The 19,507-nt window shown below is 39.7% G+C and overlaps 1 protein-coding gene across 4 annotated transcripts in view; it reads left to right on the forward strand.

The window, feature by feature from the left end:
* Positions 1–675: 675 nt before the first annotated feature.
* The window catches only part of LOC131526454 (CMP-N-acetylneuraminate-beta-galactosamide-alpha-2,3-sialyltransferase 1-like), a 62,095-nt gene continuing 43,263 nt past the window's right edge, over positions 676–19,507 (forward strand). For all 4 annotated transcript variants that reach the window (XM_058754794.1, XM_058754793.1, XM_058754797.1 and 1 more), the window contains exon 1: positions 676–830. The gene's annotated coding sequence lies outside the window, so the exon portion shown is untranslated. The remainder of the gene's footprint in view (positions 831–19,507) is intronic.

Genomic DNA, 19,507 nt, shown 5'->3' on the forward strand with positions numbered 1-19,507 from the left:
CTTCCTATGTTTATACAAATATTTGCACGTTAAGAAATTCTGAAAATGAAAGCAGTCTATTATGAGAGGATGTTTCTTTCTTTCATTTCCCGTGTATTCCTCATCTTTAAAAGAGTTTTACTAATAAATAAATAAAAATCGAAACTTTTTTTATTAGAATTTGAGTCGTACGAGAATCTGTATTTCTTATTATGAACAGAAGACACTGAGATGTCAGATATGTTTATATATATATATATATATATATATATATATATATTATTTTTAATAATCTGTACTCATCTGCATATACTGTATCTGTAAAATATTAAATAAATATAAAATAAACTCTGCAACCTTTCATCTGAAAAAGAACGAACGTAGCTACGAATGTGCGACAAAGGTACTGCTATGCTTTTGAGAAACAATCGTGACAAGCTAATTAAGAGTAATTTTTCCAACAATATAGGCATCGAAGCATGGTGGTTAAGCAGTAAATTATGTCGTTGTACGGTAAACGGACTCATAAATAAGGTAGGCTACAACTTTAGTTAAGATTATCTCAAGAGCTTGTAACATTATAGGAACCTCGGGCTTAGATGGCTATGTTGTTAACTGTGGTTTCAGTGTGCTGAAGGAGGGGCTCCGCGTGAATGCAGTCTGAGCTGCCGCTGTAGTCTACAGGTCCGCGGATGACTGAGCACATGATAACGCGCCTCACCGCGCTGCAGATGCGCCTTCTTTTTTATTGACCTTTAACGCCATTCTCAATTTATTAATGACGGAAAAAACGATCGGGTTAACCTTTACAGAAGAGGGGAATATGCTCTCTCGCTCACCCACAATATCATGTAAGTGAATTGACTTGGTAGTAACCGGTTCGCGCTCACCTGTTTTCCACTGTACAGTACTTGCTTTTTTTCTTTTGTCTTACACCTATGATAAAAAGTAAGGTATGTGTTGTTCTTCAATGCGAGCTATTTAAATGTTAGACGTCAGACTTATAGGCTACTTAATTCGCGTATGTCATTTCACCATCAAATATGACTGCATGCTACTGAAAGAAATTGAAGCATGCATTATGATGCTGTTTCCTTTGATCGAATTGTTTGTTTGATTGATTTGTTATTTCAATATATTTATATACAGTATATTGTAGCCCACGATCTATTTAGGAACGACGTTTTGATGATTATGATTATAGTGAAATAGCCTATATATTGAAATGTGTTATGATGTTTGTTGCTTGGATTCTTATAATGAGAGAGGTGATTGTTGTGATTTCAGATTTCAGTGTTTGTTTTTTTCTTCTTTTTTTTCTGTCAGAACACTATATATTAACTATTGTTACTAAAGTAAAACTGTGGCCTGTGGCATCTTAGCCATGGGTATTAGCCACCTCACAGTAACCAACCAACCAACAAACAAATAAATAAATATTGTAAACACCTCTTACATTGTTTGAATGAGATCCATTGTAGATTTTTACTTGTTTTAAAACAATAACTGGAGTAACTTTTGACAGATAACCATTTTTTTGAAGTTCAAAAGTAACTGAGTTTGACATGTTAATCGTGTGATAGTACTGATAAAGAAAAACATTAAATGCATTAATACATTAATAACATCTCATGGCATCCTGTTATGTATTTTTAAAGGCACCTGTATTTGTGCATGCTTTAAAAGAACAACAGCAAAAAAGAAAATTAGATTATAATGTTCATATCCATTGCTTAAGCACAATGTTTTTTTTCTTATCAGCAAATGGCTCGGTCATTGGAGTTGTACAGTGGACATCAAAACGAAATGTGGGGGTGGAGGGATTGTATTATTAATACATGTAATATGAAGCTGTATTTGTAAATATGAAGATGCATTTCTGTAGCTCTGACATTAGCCAAGTTCTTCATCTTAATCTTGTTGAGCTGTATGTACAACGGACATTATTTGCTAAAATAAACACAACATTAACAACAACACTGAAATAAGAGTGCACATTACAGTTGCTGTTACTATAAATAAAATCACGCTGGTCCCCTGAAAGTCACTGTGTATATGCATTCTATATGTCTGGTAAAGACTGCCATGATATGCATTGCATGTGCACTGCATTTGGGTTTAGTTTAAACATACACATACTGAGCAAGTTGGCAGTCACAGCAGCTGCACAAACAGCCTATTGGTGGGATCTATCATCACTGTGATTTGTGTGGTTGGAGAAGGATTGTTGGTTTTCCTGAAGGGCTTTCGTACTAAAGTTAGCCACATCCACAGCACAGTTTCCTTTGCTGTGGCAGCATTAAGAGTTTTTTTGTGTTTTGGGAGATTAGATTTAAGCAGAAAACATGCAGATTTGTTGGCTTTTCTCAATTCTTTATGGTTAATGCGAACATTAGAAATATGTATTTACATTAAGGCCTCCAATAATGCATATTTGCCATATAGACCATCCATCCATTCATTGTCATGTGTACGGTCCACGGACCATTGTCTGAATGTCTGATGCACACGACACACACTTAGCTGGAAACTCTTCAGGAGTTTTGCAATCATCCTCTGACTGGTTGAAGTGTACAGGATTTTCAGGAGACGTGTGTGTCGCGTTCTTTAAAACAAATATGCCACGATGCCAAACCCCGTCATGGAAGAAGAAAGCCGTTGTGTTTACAACTGTGATGATGAGCCCTTATCAGGATCAACTAAACACTGGGTTTTCAAAAGTATATGAAATATTTAAAGTATGTGGCACAGAATCTTTCAAATATGTCCAAGTTTTACACACCTGAGGTTTGGCCATGCGAGACGAAGAGAATGCTGGAGCCTGTGCTTAGACTTTTAGCCTTTTAATGAAATCAGTTAGTTTATATTTAGAGTTAAATAAAAAAAATGTCCCTGGGTAAAATATGAGATATTGTCAGGAATCAATAAAAAAGGGAAAATCTTACCGTTGACACTGTATGGTTGAGACATTGCTTTGTCTTGAGTGTAGTAGACTGTTAGATGCAGATGAAGTTTTGCATTGGAAGGCCAGACATGCTGAGCAGTAAATTATAATGTTGGGTTTTAGAAGAGGGAAGACAGACTCCTGATGTAGCACTCTTTTGAACTGTTTCTTGACAGATTAAAACATTTAACCATTTGGGATGATGATCTGTATGAATGAGGACAATGAATAGGAAAAACTATTCAGTTATGATTATTAATATCATGTCACCTAATTCAAATTCGTGAGCCAGGCTGAAAAGATTTGTAACTCCCCCTTCCCCTTTTCACACAGTTCTTACACACTTATAGTGTCCTAGTTGTCTTTAAAGTTTGATTTTTTTTTTTGCCTTAAGATATTAGATAATTTTAGAACAGGGGTGTCAGACTCAGCTCCTGCACTGCAAAACCCAACAAGTTAGGATAACTCAAACCGTTTGAGTAAACCAATTCCCCTGGGCTTAAACCATGTAAGTTTTAAAACATGCAGTTAAGTAATTAAGTGATTAAGTAAGTGCTGATTGAGCATTAGTGATGAACACCTGCTGTTAACAAACAGAATCACTGAAGAAAAGAGAAACAAAAGAACTACTTCAACTGACTTCAGCCATAGCCTTAGATGAAATCAGCTGAAATAAAATACATTAAATCTCTCAAAATCTGATTAAACAACCCCACAAACAGCATCACCAGCTCCACTTATTAATAACCAGACTGACTTTATTTCTGTCAGACATCTACAGAAGATCTTATTGAGAATTAACTAAGGTTTAGATGTTGATTTATTGTTTCATTTGAAGTAACCATGTTAGAGATAAGTGTCTGCTTTAGTTGGGCTCTTGACCCTTGACTTCTGTTTTAGTTGTTTTATTCAGGCTCCTTTTTCTCTGGCTGTTGTAAACATGTGTTCCTCGAACATATTTGTTACAACTCACAAGCCCAGAGGAAATGATCGGTAGTTGGTTGTTATATATGTATCCTGACTATCTGTTAGTGAGTTGATGAATTCATAGACTAATTGTGTGTCTAGTCTCTGATTAAATGAATATTGTATTGATTATAGTGAAAGTGATTCTAAGAGCCAGTGGATCTGTGACAGTCAGTTAATATAAAGAACGTTCTAAACAGTTTGTCCATAAAAAGTTTTCCTCTATGGTAGCAATTAGACTCACACAGACATCAATCAGCTTATTAACCTCAACAATGGTGACCATTAAAAAAAAAAATCAAAAATTCATGCTTCAATGCATGCTGGGTACTAGCATAGTACAAAACTCATCCATGGCTCCCAGCATGCATTGCTGCATGATTTTTTTAATGGTCACCATTGTTGAGGTTCACAAGCTGATTATTGATGTCTGTGTGAGTCTAATTGCTACCATAGAGGAAAACTCTTTGTGGACAAACTGCTTGGTTGCTCTTAGAATTGCTTTTACTATAATCAATACAACATTTACTTAATCAAGGACTAGACACACAATGAGTCTACGTTCACTCTCAATGAGCTCAGTTCACTTACAGATTATTGTCATTATAAATATATAACAACCAACTACTGATCATTTTCTCTGGGCTTTTGAATTGTAACAAATATGTTTGAAGAACACATGGTTACAACAGCCAGAGAAAAAAAAAACTACTAACACAGAAGTCAAGGGTCAAGAGCCCAACTAAAGCAGACACTGATCTCTAACATGGTTACTGTGTTACAGGCGACAGCGGCAAGGAACCAAAACTCCCTCTGTGACAGAATGGAGAAAAAAAACCTTGGGAGAAACCAGGCTCAGTCGGGGGGCCAGTTCTCCTCTGACCAGACGAAACCCGCAGTTCAAAAGTTTATATTTCTATTTTTATTTTGTTGCAATTTCTAACAATAATAGTATTATGTAGTTAGGTATTTTATTATATTTTTAGTTATTTTGTAATATTTTTAGTTTTATTGTATTTTAATCGAGGTCTTCATCGAGGCTCATCTAGGTGTCCTGGTCTCCGCTGGCGATCAGGGCTGTAGACATCATCTCTTGGTGCTGATCCACCATCTGACCGGATACAGACTGAGAAACAGAATAGGAAAGAAACAGACAAATATTAGCGTAGATGCTATTCTACTTACAATGTAACGAGTACATCGTGTGTTATGGGGAGTGTTCCCGGTTCCGGTTGATCTAATTAATGCAGCCTAACAATCCTTTAACGGATTTGAATAATAGAAGCGTATTAGTGTGTTATGTGTAAGCCAGGCTAAAGAGATGGGTTTTTAATCTAGATTTAAACTAACAGAGTGTGTCTGCCTCCTGAACAGTGTTAGGTAGATTGTTCCAGAGTTTGGGTGCTAAATAGGAAAAGGATCTGCCGCCTGCAGTCGATTTTGATATTCTAGGTATTATCAAACGGCCAGAGTTTTGAGAACGCAGTGGACGTGGAGGACTATAGTGTGATAAGAGCTCGCTCAAGTACTGAGGAGCCATTCAGGGATTTATAAGTAGTTAACAAGATTTTAAAATCTATCCGATGCTTGATAGGGAGCCAGTGCAGTGTTGACAGAACCGGGCTAATATGGTCATACTTCCTGGTTCTAGTAAGGAATCTGGCTGCTGCATTTTGGACCAACTGTAGTTTGTTGAGCAAGCGTGCAGAACAACCACCCAATAAAGCATTATAATAGCCTAACCTTGAGGTCATAAACACATGAATTAACATTTCTACATTTGACGTTGTGAGCATAGGTCACAATTTAGATATGTTTTTGAGATGGAAAAACGCAGTTTTACAGATGCTAGAAACATGGCTTTCAAATGAAAGATTGCTATCAAACAGCACACCTAGGTTCCTGACTGATGAAGAAGAATTGACAGAGCAGCCATCAAGTGTTAGATAGTGTTCTAGATTATTACATGTGGGGTTTTTAGGTCCGATAATTAACACCTCTGTTTTTTCAGAATTTAGCACTCGTCATCCAGTTTTTTATATCGACTATGCATTCCGTTAGTTTCTCAATTTGGTGTGTTTCACCGGGCCGCAAAGAAATATAGAGATTATACTCTATATTCTATACTCCTATACTCTAGAAGGGTGCTCTTGTACGAAAATAGCAGTGAATGGGATAGACTTTCAGTATCACCTTTACTTAACTGATAAAATCTAAAATCTAACCCTGTTTATGTGAATTAAGCCTGCACCTGAGCAGGTTTGAGCTTACAGACCTGTTGGCAGAAACTCCAGGATGTGCTTTAAAGAATTTAACAATCCGGAATCATTAACTGGACTCCAAGTAACAGATTGCCATCAAATAACACACCCAGGTTCTTGACCGATGACAAAAGACTTGACAGAACATTGTTGTTGTTGAATTTAGTAGCAAGAAGTTACTAGTCACATCAATTTTAATATCAACTATGCATTCTGTGGGTTTTGTAAATTGGTTTCCCCAAGCCTCAAAAACTAACTCCATGTGTGTTAATGATATCTCCCAAAGTTAGCATGTACAGGGTGAAAAGCAACGGTCCGACTACTGAGCCTTGCGGTACTCCATGCTGCAAATGCAATCTCAGTAATTGCAATATAATTTTAAAGCCTATCCAAGAGAATGTTGTGGTCTATAGTATTAAAGGCAACACTAAGGTAGAGTAACACTAATACAGAGATGCAACCATGATTGGATGATGAGAACAAGTAGGGGTGTTCTATATGACGATTTTTGATCGTAGACGATAAAAATCTCTCTACGATCTGCTTTTGAAGAAATATCGTAGTACCATGCTACAGTGCACATTCTATCAATTACAGTTCTGGCAGCTCCATCTCTATATACTGCAGAACACGACATACAGCGGTAGAGTTACTCTGACAGGACACTGCCCTTATTCGTGATCGCAAAAGTACATTATTTGCATACAAGCCTTGCCGGTTCTGCTGGTCTGACGTGCGCTTTTTCTGAGCGCATACACCAGAAGCGCGTGCGCTAAAAAGCCTGTCTAACAGTGCCTGATCACTGAACTAATTTATCTATAGATTAATTTATCTAAAGATAAAATTGATCTTTTGCGCTAATACTGTCAAAACACACAAGGTTTACATATAGACTCAGTTGGTTATGTCTAAAATGAAAGTAAAGAGATGAGAGAGAAATGTGTGCAGGTCTTAAAGGGACAGTATTAAACATGCAGCCGACTGTCATTAAAGGGATAGTTCACCCTAAAATGTTTATTTACATTATTTACTCACTCACATGTTGTCCCAAACCTGTATTAATTTCTTTCTTGTGCTGAACACAAAATAATATATTTTGAAGAATGTTGGTAACCAAACAGTTGCTGGTCCACATTGAATTTGATAGTAGGGAAAATATCATGTGTAAGTCACTGTGGACCTACGTTTTCCACGTTCTTCAAAATAGAATTTATGTTCAGCAGAAGAAATAAACTCAGGTTTAAAACAACTTTTGAGTAAATGATGGTATAAAAATAAAACATTTTGACAGAATTGACAGACAGATGACAGATTTTTATTTTTTTATTTTTTGGGTGAACTATTCATTTAACGTTAATAAAACAACAAAACTCAAAGAGAAAAATCAGTCACTTCTCTTGACTGAAAAACTTTAAAACAGTTGCTTTAGGAATCAGTCTATATAGTGTTTTATTTTTATATTTGTTCATTCATGCTAAATACACCTATTGTACCTGAAAATAAAACACTTTATTTGTATTTTATGTGTATTTGTAAAGTGTATCTTTGTTCTTATTTTTTAATAAGAAATAAAATAATGACAAAGATTTTTATCTTCACCCACTTTGGCCTAAATATCTGCCATTCTTTTCTTTTTTTTTCTTTTGTTACCTTGAAAGGCTTTGTCTTTATAATAGGGACATTAGTTTTGCTGTAATGCTCAGACAACTTGCAAAATAGTAAAACCAACATGACAAAGAATCGTGATAAAATCGTGAACCGTGATATTTCAAAAAATATATATTTGTGATGGGTTTTTTTCATATCTCCCACCCCTAAGAACAAGTAATTTGTAGCTCTGATGAGTGCAATTTCAGTGCTATAAAATGCAGTGCAATGTCTGGCATGATACTTTGGGATTAGGGTTAGTAGAATAAGTTGACATATACTTGCAAAGTTACTTATAGTCAGTAGAATGTCTTTTTGGGGGGCCATCCAAGTGTTAGCAGATGATAATTGGACAGTCTACTATATTCTAATTGCTGGTAGTAGGCATGTAGTTGAAAAGTTACTTATAGTTAGTAGAGTAAGGTAGACTATCAAAAAGTGTTACCAATTTAAAATACACAAATTTATTTAGAAACATAGGCAGTAATAGATGGCATCCGTATACAATTAATTAATATCCAATTTAATTTAATTTCAAATGAATGAGTAAAATAAAGTCAGTTTAAGCCAAGGAGCTCTCTAAAAGAATTTTAGAATCATTATCTGAAGCTAATGGCTGATGGGGTTGTGGGGCATTCCTGGGAAGCTTATCAGTGAAGTGTGGCACATTAAAAACTGTATAATTTATTTAATTTTTTATAAACTTTATATTTCACAACTTTATATGCAGAGACAGCTATAAGCCTTTGTTGAATTCTTTGGATAGAACAATGTGGCTCTCTCAAATAATGTCATGTGTTTGGGGTGAGATTTGTTTGTCATGGGTAAAGGTCTATCCATTTTCCAAACCACTCGTCCAACATAGGGTTGCAGGGATGCTGGTGCCTTTCCATCATGAAAAAAAAAATTCTAGGAGAAAAAAAAAAAATAGCATCATAGTTCCTTCCTGTCAGGTCCATGGTTTTGTTCAGTTTTGATTCAGTTCTGTTCTGTCTCCCTGTCATGAGCTGAACTGGTGACCTAGTTTGTTTCCTCAGCTATTGATTGCATGTTATTTATGCTGGTGTTTCCCAAGTTCATTGTTCTGTGTCATCATTTGTTGGTTGTGGTGTTTTCTGAGTTGGTTTATTAAATTAAAGACTGTTTCCTCAAAGTTCCTTGTCTTCATGTGCTGAATACTACAACCAAGCATGACACTTCCTGATTTCTCTATTCTCTATTTCAGTAGCATGTTTTTTATTTTTTTTAATAGCCATTGTTGATGTATAATTTGCCACATTTGATTTTAATATTTAAACATAACATTCCTGAAAACTTGGAATGCAAAACAATTGTCTTAATCAACTGGAGAAGTAATGGTGTCTGTTAACATTTCTTTACTGAAAAATAACATACATGGATTTGCTTTTGAAATTTCAAGTAGTTTTCAAGGTGTTATAAAAGGTTACAAAAATGTTCTGAGTGTTTGTTTTAGCACAACTCAGAACACACCAATCTTCAGTTGTTTATTTCATTCTTCTTTCTTCTTTGTTTTGATACAAAAGTCCTTTTCTTCTTTTCCTCTCAGACGTAATGAATGAAGGTCTTTGTTTTAATTGTCTGTTCTTGTACTGTTCATTCTAACTATTGTAATGAAACAACACTGATATTTGTGTGCTCACAGGCCATTCTGTTACATTTTATTCATATTCTGTTATATTCTGTTACGGGCTTCTAAAGTTGATATGCTGCCTTAAAATGAATGACTGTTCACATCTATTACCCCTTTTCCACCAAGGCAGTTCCAGTGCTAGTTCGGAGCCTAGTTTCAAACCAGTTCTTTGTCTTTTGACACCCAAAGCACCAGCTCCGAACCAGGAAAAGGGGTTCATAAGTAGCACCAAAACATTGCTGGGCTAGATGGAAGAACCGCTTGCGTCAGGGGCTGGGGCGGGGTTACCGTGACCAACAAGACGACAGAAACTTTGGACCGCCATATTTGAAGTAGCAGCTAAACACGAACACGTTGGATTCGCCGTGTTTGGATGTCAATGTAGGTTCGCAAAGCCATGAACATCAATAGCAACGCAACGTCCGCCATTGATGATAGTTAGTTTAGGCTTGTTCGGGATGGATCGGCGATGAACGGACCGGTTGGTGCGAGGCATCGGGGTGACTGGAAAGCAGACAGCTCTTTATGCTCTTGGATCGCTCTCGCGATGCTTTTGTGTGTTGTGTGACGATCGATCTGTCTGCGTGGCGTCGATGTACCTCAAACAAATCTGTTGTGTTTGGCGCTGCCTCGGCCGTGCTAGTAAAACGAAACATGAAACGTATTGTGATGTAAGACCTGGCTCTATATTGGCTCTCTAGCCTGTGGAAAAGCAACTGGTTCTTAAAGCCAGTCAAACCAACTAAGAACCGGCAATAGTACTGGCTCTGAACTAGCACCTGGTTCCTTCTGGTGGAAAGGGGGTATATATGGTGTACAATTAAATGCATATTATAGTTCAGCAACCAATAGTTCCTCTACTATAGTTCAGAATTACAGAGCCCTTTAAGGGACATGGTGGTGGGAAAAATTCAGGGTGAGTGGAAAAAATTTGGGGTGGAGGAAAAAATATTTTTCAAATGTTTTGCGTTCTCTCGCAAAACCATTTGTTCGAACAAATTCTTACTGTTTACTTTACAGCTTGCGGTGGTCACAGCTCGTATGTTCACAATGGAGCAGTTCATAGAGTTTTATTTTGAACTTGGACTAAATAAGTCAGTGCTTAGTTCAAGGCACGGTTTTGGGACATAATAAAATGCTTAATGTGGCTTAATGTTTTAAAACAGTGACATTGGAGGACCAAATTCGATAATAATAAAAGCTGATAAAATTATTAGGCTAATATTAATAACCTTATTAATAATATTAGGCAAGGCAAGGCAAGTTTATTTATATAGCACATTTCATACACAGTGGTAATTCAAAGTGCTTTACATAAAAGGAAGTGAAAAAGTCATTAATAAAAAGTCACAACAATAAAAACAAGGAATTAAAAAAATAATAATAATAAAAACAAGATATAAATTGTTTAATTGATTTAAAAAGAATTTAAAATAGTTAAGAATAGAAAATGATTATACATAGTGCAATCAGTTCGGACGTAGCACAGTGCTCATTTAACGAATGCACAGCTAAACAGTTAAGTTTTGAGTCTGGATTTTAATATGGCTAGTGTTTTAGCACATCTGATCTCATCTGGAAGCTGGTTCCAACTGCGGGCGGCATAATAGCTAAAAGCGGACTGCTCTTGTTTTGTGTGAACCCTTGGTTTTTCTAACTTACTCCTAATGATCTGAGTGGTCTGTTTATATTCAGTGAGCATATCTGCAATGTATTTAGGTCCTAGGCCATTGAGTGATTTGCAAATGAGTAAAAGTACTTTAAAATCAATCCTAAATGTAACTGGAAGCCAGTGTAAGGACCTAAGTACTGGTGTGATATGCTCAGATTTTCTGGTTCTAGTCAGAATCCTGGAAGCAGCGTTCTGGATGAGCTGCAGCTGTCTAATGGTCTTCTTTAGAAGGCCGGTGAGGAGACCATTACAATAATCCACCCTGCTGGTGATAAAGGCATGAACAAGTTTCTCCAAGTCTTGACTGGACACAAAACATCTAATTCTTGAAACGTTTTTGCTGCTTTGACATGACTACTAAACCTAAGGTGTGTCTCCAGAATCACCCCAAAATTTTTGACTTGATTATTAGTTTTTTGACCCCTAAAGTCAAGGTATGCATTCACCTTGAGAACTTCATCTTTGTTTCCAAATGCAATGACAGTTTTCTCCTTGTTTAACTGAAGAAAGTTCTGGCACATCCAACAGTTAATTACATCAATGCATTGGCAGGAATAGTCATTTGGAGATAAGGCTAGGTAAATCTGGGTATCATCATTTTATTCAACAGGAATAAAATCGAGACCCCTCTGCAGAAAAGCCTCCAGACTGTTTCTCGGCTCTGGTATATATACACAAGATTTTAAGGCAGTTCCTATGCATTTAGGAATCTCTCTTGATGTATACAATTCTACATTTCACTTACGTATGCAATTCTATCTCTCCCTTGGGAGAGGAGACCTCCTAGACTTTGTTATGGTAAGGGGATGTAATAATTTTAGCTCTTTATTGAAGCTTTTAATTTGAATTTTAGCTTTAGGGAATCGAATCATAGAGATTCGCTGGATCTGATTAATTGGTATTAATCAAAACGTATAATTTATACTTTCTTAATGACTCGAGCCAGCGAGCATTAAACCAGTATATTTGAGCAATTCTGTTTATTTCGTGGCCCCGATAATAATACAGAATTCGTTGGGTAATTTTGAGCAACAGGTAACAAGATCTTTGGCAAATAGTTTCAAACTTGAAAAACACAGTACTAAACCATTCATCATAAACGAAACGAAAGTTTATTTACTATTCTATGATACAATACTAACACAAAACATACACACACATACACACGTTCGGGCAAGAGGGTTGCGATTTGAAGAAAGTTTAAGGTTCTCAGACCTGATGGAGTCACAAACAGAGGCTTTGACTTTACTCTTAAAGATTAATTCACATCAGCTCAGCAAATAGAGATGTTTTGTTTGGTTACTTGCGTTAAGTTGACTTGAAGGCTGAGCTGGCTCTCTGTATGGTTGCTTGAGGGAATCCCGGAGCTGATTTTGCGGCTGCGGAGTCGTTGTTGCGTGACGTCACTCCTTTTGGATTGGTGGCTTCCTGGCCGCGCGCAACTGGCAAAGCTTTGAAGTCCTTACGCTGCAGGCTTTGCAAGTTTCTTTGTCAGAAGTTGATAGTGTTGAAGTCTTGGATGGTCAACCTGATGTTAAGGCTGTAGACTTTCCAGCAGCAAAGGTTGTCCAGCTGCAAAGATCTTTCAGCGGCCCAGTTTTCAGCAGCAGCAGCAGCCCATTTTTTTTTTTTAGCAGCTTTTGCAGCTTTGTGTCATGGAGTTTTAACGTTCTGCATTCTGTCCACCCACTAAAGGCATCTTCCAATCAGATTGTCTGTACAGGGCTAAGCCACGCCCCGCACGGTTTCTTTCCGTGCATATATTAAAATAATGCTTCGTCTATCATGCGAGGGATATTTCTAATAGATGGTTATAAAAGTATTCACCCTTCATATGAACCTGAACATCGACATAACATTAATTACAACTTCCTGCATTTGAAATACGCTCTAATATGATACTACATACGGGAATCTATTCAAAAGAAAGTTATAAGGTAAAGATCAAAATATAGCACACCACGCATAACATAAAACATCAAGCATATATGTAAGACATCAAACATGTTATTTGTTGATACACTTGCATCAATGGCAATGGAAATAAATGATTGTCTTTAGAGATCATTTGTGTAAGTTAGTGTTTCTTTTGTTGCAAGAGAAAAGTTGGAGACAGAGCACGCGGGAGTCATCCGACAGTCATGTTACAGATCTCGTGGTTTTGATGGCCTGAGGGCTTTAAGTTCCTTTAATGGTCCTTTTCCTGTTTGAAATGTATGGATCCCTATATCTTGACTAAATCACGCGGTTGCTCCACGGGTTGCAAGAAAGACTCTTGCAGTTCTTTAAAACACAGGAGCTTTGTTTTTCCTGATTAAGTTAGTCATTATCATCCCTCTGAGTGGATGAGAAAACACTGACAGGAAACGGGTCAAACCGTGGTCTGAGATTAATCGTTAACTAGTCTCATGATCGTAGATGGCTGGTAGAGGACTTCTTTTAAGGACTGTGCTGTTTTCGCACTAATTTTGTGTGTCCGTTTGTTGAGGTCCTACATATCCCCCTTTTGCATGGTGAGGTTCCCTTTGCGAACGTCGCCAGGCACTGGAACAAGAGGCAGAGAGAACAGGCACACACAAGACACAAACAACATCTCCATCACTGACTGAATCCTGGTGCAGGGTAATTTGGGAATGAACGGGTTAGAAACTTGAGAAGACGTCGGAATGCATTCTTTTGGATTATTTGCAGTGGGGTCATTCTCTGTGGTTTAATTGTCAGGGGTTCGACGAGGCGGTTTTGGCGTGCTCTTGATCAGGTTGGTTGAATTCTCAGGTTCGGGTTCTTGGTAAATTTTATCACGTCAGAAAACGCGCGGGATGCAAAGCTCTGTGTCAGTGGCAGACCAAGACCGAATGATTGGCGCGCCAGCGGGCGGAAGGCGAGCAATAGCTTCTAAAGCTGTATCAAAAGGAGTTTAATCAATGAGTTGCGTTCCTTCCTCCTTGATCCTTTCTTCCAATTCTGGATCGTGGACGAAGGAGTGCTGTTTGAAGAAGGGTGAGATTTCGGCCTGATACTCGTCGTCGGTAAGGTGATACAAGGCTATCTCGTCAATATGGAGGATCGAGCCCTTAGGGACAGTGATCCATAGAGTTTGGTTGGGCAGGATAATGCGCGTGGCTGTATCGTGTTGGTCGTATGTGAGGGTCGCTGTACGCGCTGGGGTGTTGACTAGCCATCGGGTTCCGATGATTTCGGCTTGTGTTACTTCAACTTGAGAACTTGGTGTTGCTTCGGCAGGGCAGCTAGTGTCGGGTCGAATAGATTTGAGGCCGCAGATGCCCTCGGTATTATCGAGGACGAAGGGTTTACTCGGGCAGAGGTAATGAATGTCCTTAGTGAGCGTACACATTTTTAGGTTTGGGGCCAGATACAACTGCTCGTTGTTATCGTGATACGCAACGGCTTCAGGAGTGTGGATTTTGATGTAAGTGTACCCTTGCCAAAATCCCACATTCACAATGTCCTTGAGCCGGTAAATGTTATTAGAGTCGATAATGGGCAAACTGAGGAGAAAGGCCAAGTCGCCTGCTTCTGGGTCTACGTACAAGGTAATAGCGCTACCCAGGGAAAAGGCGAGATGGGTTTGGATGGGACTAGAAGGGCCCACGGTGGCTGAAGTTAGGATGTTTTGGATAAGGCTAAGAGGTATCAAGTAGTGTGGAATCCTACCCATGGCTAAGTTATCAATCGAGGAACTTACTTCACGTAGCATGTCAGTCATGAGGGTCGTTAGAAGTTGTGTCTGAGCTACATTGTTTTGCACAACCGAAAATAGTTTATTAATGGATTTAATAGTTTGGTTTAGAAGGGTGCTATGGGTATTTAGAATTGTGATGGTGCCGTTCAGAGACTTCCCGAAGGTCTGTAGGGCGTGGCTCTGGACTAAGAGCTGTTGTCGTATCCCCAGCATTTCAGCCTGGATTTCGCCAACATGCCGCCTAATGGTGGCCAGATTTACAGCATTAGCGGTGTTCATGCCAATGTTAAACAGAGTTCCTACAGCCGCAGCAGCCCCCAGCAGGGCGCCCAAAAATCGTTTTGGGATGCCGGTTGTACCCGCTTAATTCAGCTTGGGTTACAGTCATTTTCTGCAATTGGTGAAGCATGTGGTTCACATCTGCCTGGGCATGAGCGAGGACTTTTCGAGTCCAACGGGCTCCAGCCCACGTGGTTTGAGCGGCTGAGAGGGTGTAGTGAGCTCTGACAACATCACGGGGATCAAGTCGAACATACACCTTTTGGGCGTAGGTTTTGCAGTTCGTTATTAATAACCCCGGTTGTTCACGGAGTACTATCCCTGATGCTGGTCCCGGCAATGCAACTTCTGGCTGGGGCGTAACCCCGATCATGCAGAGTAACAAGGCGGCGAGTCTGAGCATCTTCCTGGTAACAGAACAGACAGAAGGCAGAATTAGCTGCGAAAGACCATGATTTGGCAGGTCGCTGCGCCCTTGTCTGATTTTGATTCGGTAGGCGACAGGTGAGAGCTTGTCTGTTATCTCGTGGGGTCCTGTCCAGTGAGGTAGGAACTTCTTTGACAGGCGATGAGGAGCGTTCTGCCTTGGTTGAGCGAAGCTGTAGTACCACACTTTGTCTCCGACGTCAAGCTCATGGTGAGAGGCCTTTTGGTCGTAGTAGGCTTTACGACGTTCCGCGCTTCTTTGGAGTTGCTGTTGCGCGAAGGCGAAAGCCGTTCTCAGGTGCGTCATACTTCTCCCTGTCATCATTGTGAACGGGGGTATTCCGGTAGACTGATGAGGGGTGGCCCGAGCGGCCATCAGTACCAAAGGAAGTTTGATATCCCAATCCTTTTGATTGGGAGATACATACTTCTTCAACATGCTGACCACTGTTCTAACTACGAGCTTTGGCACAGTAAGGGGCTCAGGGACATATATGAGAACGCCGTCTCGTAGATGCAGCATGTGCTTGATAGGGTGGAGCGTGCGGAGCTCGGAGGAAGTGGCCAGGTCGGAGGTGGCAATTGGATGAGTTAAGGGGTCGGAAATGTGAAGTGCCATAGTTCGCAGTGTCGGATCCGCATGACCTCAAACCTTTTTCCAGTAAACGATCATGTCGTGTTTGGTGACAATGGCATCGCCTGCTTGGAAGAGTTCCTGGTGCTTGACAGGCTTGTTGTTAGCTGTCTTGAATCCATTCTTTTTCCATCCAGCTAAATGGCAGGTGAAGCTGAGACGGGTGTAGTTCGAATCGGTACAGATGAGGAGTTCTTTGATGTCATGGGATGCAGCCATTTGTAGTGTGATGAGGATGGCCGCTATTTCTGCATACTGCGATGAATGAGGGCCTAAGTTGAATTGTTGCGGTGGGCAAGGGTCGTTGTAGCAACATGTGGTAGACTTTGGTGTCTTTGCTTCAATATTCTAAATAGCTTCAGGCTAATGGCTGAGTTTTCTGCCCACAAGGCTAGTGTCGCATCTGACACTGACGTGCCTTGGACATCTATTGCCGTCATGATTCGAAGGGGGCCTGTGTTTGATTCAGGCTCTTGCAGTGAGCAGAGGAGAGGGTCCTGGTCCTTGCTGCTTGAGCTTGGTTCAGGCCTTGGTTCTGATACTGCGTCATCATTCCGTGAAGTGGGGGCGGTGTCTGTGACTTGGCACTGCGACTCGTTGGAGTCTAATGACTGGCAAGGCAGAGGTTCGCGGATTTGTGTCCACATCTTTACATGCTTGAAGTCTATTAGAGGTTCGAAACGATTAAGCAGATCTTTCCCAATGAGGAATGGGTATGTTTTGAGTGGGGAGACATATATTGTATGAATGAGATCCATTGATCCCACTATCAGGTGGATTGGAGCCATATGTTTCAGTCGTAGGCCCGTGTGGGAATACGCTTGGAGGTTCAGCTCACACCTTTGGAGTTTGAGGGTTCTGTTAGTCCTCTTTGCTCCTTCTTGGACTTCCTCGAGGAGTTTGGCAGACATTAGAGTAATCTCGGCCCCCATGTCCAGAAGGGCTTCGACCCTGATGTATCGTTCGATGATGATGGAGAGGTAAAACTTTCTTGCTATACCTTTCTCAATGAGATCGCCTAGGAGTTGAGGGACTGGAGTTTGGGAGGAAATTGTTAGGTTTTCAGGACTGATGTGGTGTTCGTCGGAGGAGTGGCAGACGACCAAGATAGCACTTTCAGGAACTTGATAGGATTCGTCAGCAGGTGTTTGTTGGACGCTGCTGTGATCTGGAGCATTGGGTGTTGAGTTAGTGTCTAACTCTGTTGCTAGGCTTTCACGTGGGATTTCGTGTCCACCTGAAGTTAGGGTAGTTACGGTTCTCTGATAGTGAGGTGAGGGAGTGCTGTTTTCTGTGTCTGGTTGGGTCAGCTGGTCGCTGCCTTCTCTTCCGGCCGCTAGTCAGGCTGAATCTGGTTTCTCTTTCTTTTCCCACTTCCGATCCTCCTCCTTTCGTTGGAAGAACTCTTTCATCATCATTTTCATCAGCTCTTGTGAATCGAAACACGGTGATGTCTTTTCTCTTATGTGGATTCAGTTTGAGCTTGGTCAGCTTGGATTCTTTGTGACTTCCTTCGTCGATTCCTTGGACTGGTTGCTCCAGGGTGAGTTTGTCGTTTTCCCTTGAAGTTTCCGTCAGATTCCCATGAGCTTTTCCCTCTTGAGTTTCCAAATGAGCTTGGCTGGTTCCACAATCTCTCCCATTGATTCTCCTGAGGCCTTGATTGGTCCCATGACTTCTCCCAGTTCCGTCTAGGTGAGCGTTGACGTCCACGCAGTCCATCCCAGCATTCGTACCTCTGTTTAGATCGGGTACCAGCATGGGAGTCTCGTTCTTTGTTGGACGAGGGTGCATTCCACTCTCTGGGTGGCGGCTTGGCAGTGTCTTGGCGTTGGGTTAAAATCATAAGGACAGTTCATAATTTACTTAATCACTGTATTATCAAAGTAATGAGGCCAAGACCCAGAATTAATTCCTAATAAACCAGTTATTAAACTGATACCCGTTAAACCTTACCCAAATGCTTATTAAACCACAGGTGAGATTGCTAACTAATTTCCTATGATAATTAGCCACAGTGCACCGTAATGGTTTATTTAAGTTTGTATTTGTTAAAGTTATTTTAAATGGGAGGTGAGCGATAATAGATTCAGGATGATTAATCGCATCAATACTTCAAAACACTGCAAAACACACTGCATTGACATCCACAAGCTATGCTACGTGCTAATAGCTAGCCTTCAATGCTACTAGTTTGGCCTATGCTTCAATGCAAACTCATTAGCTAGCTTTTTTTTGCTATGCTATTGTTTACAAAAGCTAAAAAATGGCGGTGGGGCGGGGCCCACGCACTGAAAGTTTTCCGGAAAAGAGCCTTGGAGGACTTCCGGCCGAGGCTGTCAGTAACACGCCCACTTCGGCCGGTGAGTTTTAAACTACGGCTTGTCTAACTCACATGAACTAGCTCTGTCCTGCACAACCAAAAGCACTATGACGATTCTTGTCTCTGTATAGCACAGAATAATCTCAACTCATTTAGAGCGAGATAAATTAATCTACAGATTAATTATTATGACCCTTCTCAGCCCAAAGCTGTGGGTGCCTCTCACACTTGGAAAAACCACAAGCACTATTTTTAGATTTTTCTATCTTTATAGCGCTGACCACTCTCACTCCTTCGAATGAGGTGAATTCATGTACAGATTTACTGCAATTAATACAATAATGCTATCGAGGCCATGGCGGACCTCGTAACGTTACTTCTGATCTGTTTTCACAGACAAAACACCGTGGACTTTTTGAATCACACAATTTTCATTTCTTGATCAAGATCAATAATTCTCCCACAGAACGCGTTTGGCCACTCCTTCTGAGTGCCGCGTTTTACATTCACTGTTTCAGTGAATCAAAGTGGCAGAGACCATTAATTAGCTAGATTAATTGTCATCAAAACCAGGGAGACATAGTTCAATCGAAAGTGGGACACGCACTTGTCAATTAAAGCTATGAAGGCCTTATGACAGAATAAACAAGGAACACACTTGTTTTCCTATCCTATCCTATCTTTTGTCTCACAGACAAAAATATTACCGCAGTTCATTTCCTTTTAAACAACTAAAGTTGCTATTTCATTCAAAACGCCTCGTGTGCCACAACTAAGCATAACCACAAACAAACAAGCAAAAAAACAAACGCTGTCTCTCTGTATCTACACTATTTCTTCCGGTTAAAAATAGACAAGATACACAGATTGGCTGTTATGCATGTGTTATGAATTTTCAAATCAAACTAATGCCAGCTTTTATTCACTCCACCATTAATGTAATAATTTTAGCTCTTTATTGAAGCCTTTAATTTGAATTTTAGCTTTAGGGAATCAAATCATAGAGATTCCCTGGATCTGAT

The sequence above is a fragment of the Onychostoma macrolepis genome, chromosome 19 (genome assembly GCF_012432095.1).
Source record: "Onychostoma macrolepis isolate SWU-2019 chromosome 19, ASM1243209v1, whole genome shotgun sequence".
In the NCBI taxonomy this organism is placed as follows: Eukaryota; Metazoa; Chordata; class Actinopteri; order Cypriniformes; family Cyprinidae; genus Onychostoma; species Onychostoma macrolepis.